Genomic DNA, 3,791 nt, shown 5'->3' with positions numbered 1-3,791 from the left:
AGATACCCCCTTATCCAGAACTCCCTCAGTAGCCCCAGGACCAGGCTTCAATGACGATGAGTCCGGCGCACAGTCTTGTCTTCGGCATTGCAAGGCAGGTTCCTCCTTCCGAATACTCCAAGGTTATTATCGAACACGTAGGCCGTGCCCGGATCCGCAAAATGATCTTCCCATACCACCGCAGAGAGAACGATACTTCAGCTGACAACTTCTAGACGACATGATATGCCATTACAGCCAGGTCATTATTCAAACTGTTTTTCCCACAACCAGCCACAACGCGTATTGCGGGGCAGTTTCCTTGACATGTCTTGTCAAAGCACAGATCATGTCCCTTTATCACGGTATTCTCATCAATACGGGTATGGCTAATCCAACCGCACCACTAATCGCGGCGAGTGAGAGGTGAGCGGGTTCCACCAGGCAAGTGGGGAGGCGCAAAAAGCCTTTAACATCCCTTATAAATAGATAGGGTCCCTTCCTCTTTACACGCGCCTCCTCCTTCTGCTAACTCATTTCCCTCTGCTCGAGCCCTAATGCCCAAGCCTTCTTGAGGGAGTTCCGGGCTAGGGGGTGTCCGGATAGCCGAACTATCATCATCGGCCGGACTCCAAGACTATGAAGATAGAAGATTGAAGACTTCGTCCCGTGTTCGGATGGGACTTTCCTTGGTGTGGAAGGCAAGCTTGGCGATACGGATATGTAGATCTCCTACCATTGTAACCGACTCTGTGTAACCCTTGCCCTCTCCGGTGTCTATATAAACCGGATGGCTTTAGTCCATAGGACGAACAACAATCACACCATAGGCTAGCTTCTAGGGTTTAGCCTCCTTGATCTCGTGGTAGATCCACTCTTGTAACACACATCATCAATATTAATCAAGCAGGACGTAGGGTTTTACCTCCATCAAGAGGGCCCAAACCTAGGTAAAACATAGTGTCCCTTGTCTCCTGTTACCATCCGCCTAGACGCATAGTTTGGGACCCCCTACCCGAGATTCGCCGGTTTTGACACCGACATTGGTGCTTTGATTGAGAGTTCCTCTGTGTCGTCACCGATAGGCTCGATGGCTTCTTCGATCGTCAACGACGCAGTCCAGGGTGAGACTTTTCTCCCCGGACAGATCTTCGTATTCGGCGGCTTTGCACTGCGGGCCAATTCGCTTGGCCATCTGGAGCAGATCGAAAGCTACGCCCCTGGCCATCAGGTCAGATTTGGAAGTTTAAACTTCACGGCGGACATCCGCGGGGACTTGATCTTTGATGGATTGGAGCCACAGTCGAGCGTGCCACACTGTCACGGCGAGCATGATTTAGCTCTGCAGCTGGACAGTACCCTGGAGGCCGCACTCAAACCCGCTCCGATCTTCAGTTCGGGGCCGGCTGCGCAGGCCGAGGATGGATGGCTAGACACCGCCTCGAGAACCGCAACCTCTACGGCGATAGAGCCGAACAGTGACCTTGTCCCTCATGAAGTTTGTGACTCCGAGGTGCCGGACTTCTTGCCGGACTCCGAACCTCCCGCGCCCCCTCCGGTCGAATCCGATTGGGCGCCGATCATGGAGTTCACCGCAGCGGACATCTTTCAACACTCACCTTTTGGCGACATCTTGAGTTCGCTAAAGTATCTCTCGTTATCGGGAGAGCCCTGGCCAAACTGCGGTCAGGACAGTTGGGATGCGGACGACGAAGAAATTCAAAGCCCACCCACCACCCACCTTGTAGCCGCTGTCGACGATCTAACCGACATGCTAGACTACGACTCCGAAGACATCGACGGTATGGACGAAGATGTCGGAGACGACCAAGAACCAGCGCCTACTGGGCACTGGAAAGCCACCTCATCTTATGACATATACATGGTGGATATCCCAAAGGATGGGAACGGCGAAGAAAAAGAAGAGGATGACCCCTCCAAGAAGCAGCCCAAGCACCGGCGTCAGCGGCGCCGCTCTAAATCCCGCCACAGCAAGAATGAAGACTCCGGCACCGGAGATAATAATACACCGGACAGTGCCGAAGATAACCCACTCCAGCAAGATGCAGCGCAGGAGGACGAAGACGCCAGCCCTCATGAGAGAGCGGCAAAAGAAGAGGTAGAGGATTATATGCCTCCCTCCGGAGACGAGGCAAGCCTCGACGACGATGAATTCGTCGTGCCTGAGGATCCCGTCGTACAAGAGCGTTTTAAACGCAGGCTTATGTCCATGGCGTACAGCCTCAAGAAAAAGCAGCAACAGCATAGAGCTGATCAAGATCTGCTAGCCGACAGATGGACTGAAGTCCTCGCGGCCGAAGAGCATGAGCTCGAACGCCCCTCCAAAAGCTACCCTAAGCGCAAGTTGCTCCCCCGATTAGAGGAGGAAGCATATGAACCCGCATCACCAGGAGACAATACGGTTGACCGACCACCCCGTGGTCGAGACAGAGAGGCCTTTTGGCCCTTCACCAGACCCGTACCCCGGCATCGCTCGAAAAGCGCAAGGCCACAGGGGAACGCTCCGGACTTGCGAGATATATTGGAGGATAAGGCAAGACAATCAAGATTGATCTATGGATCGCGTGGGCGCCCCACGGTACGTGACGACAGCCGTCGCGCCGGACACAGTAAGTCCGGCTGGGTCGAACAAAACAGGCAAAGTTCTTCTGAGCTCCGTCGTGATATTGCCCAGTACAGAGGCGCCGCACACCCACTATGCTTCACAGATGAAGTAATGGATCATCAAATCCCCGAAGGGTTTTAAACCCGTGAATATCAGATCTTACGATGGCACAACAGACCCCGCGGTTTGGATCGAAGACTATCTTCTTCACATCCACATGGCCCGCAGTGACGATCTTCACGCCATAAAATATCTCCCCCTCAAGCTTAAAGGACCAGCCCGGCATTGGCTTAACAGCTTGCCAGCAGAGTCAATTGGGAGTTGGGAAGACTTGGAAGCCGCATTCCTCGATAACTTCCAAGGCACTTATGTGCGACCACCAGACGTTGACGACCTAAGCCACATAATTCAGCAGCCAGACGAATCGGCCAGACAATTCTGGACACGGTTCTTAATCAAGAAAAACCAAATCGTCGACTGTCCGGATGGGGAGGCCCTCGCGGACTTCAAGCATAACATCCGCGACGAGTGGCTTGCCCGGCACCTGGGACAGGAAAAGCCAAAATCCATGGCAGCCCTCACATCTCTGATGACCCGCTTTTGCGCGGGTGAGGATAGATGGCTAGCACGCAGCAACAACCTCAGCAAACACTCTGGCAGTCCGGATTTCAAGGACCGAATGGCAGGTCGCGTCGTAACAAAAACAAGCGCCGCATCAACGGCGACAATACTGAGGATACGGCAGTCAATGCCGGATTCAGAGGCTCTAAACCCGGTCAGCGGAAAAAGCCATTCAAAAGAACTACTCCGGGTCCGTCCAATTTGGACCGAATACTCGACCGCTTGTGCCAGATACACGACACCCCCAAAAAGCCAGCTAACCACACCAATAGGGACTGTTGGGTATTCAAGCAGGCGGGCAAGTTAATTGCCGAAAACAATGACAAGGGGCTGCATAGCGACGACGAGGAAGAGACCCGACCGACGAACAATAGAGGACATAATGGTTTCCCCCCACAGGTGCGGGCGGTGAACATGATATACGCAACACACATACCCAAAAGGGAGTGGAAGCGTGCACTCAGGGATGTATATGCGATGGAGCCAGTCGCCCCGAAGTTCAACCCATGGTCCTCCTGCCCGATCACTTTCGACTGGAGGGACCACCCCACCAGCATCCGCCACG

Source organism: Triticum dicoccoides, chromosome 5B, assembly GCF_002162155.2.
Source record: "Triticum dicoccoides isolate Atlit2015 ecotype Zavitan chromosome 5B, WEW_v2.0, whole genome shotgun sequence".
In the NCBI taxonomy this organism is placed as follows: Eukaryota; Viridiplantae; Streptophyta; class Magnoliopsida; order Poales; family Poaceae; genus Triticum; species Triticum dicoccoides.
The sequence above is the reverse complement of the archived record's forward strand: the minus strand, read 5'-3'. Positions refer to the sequence as shown.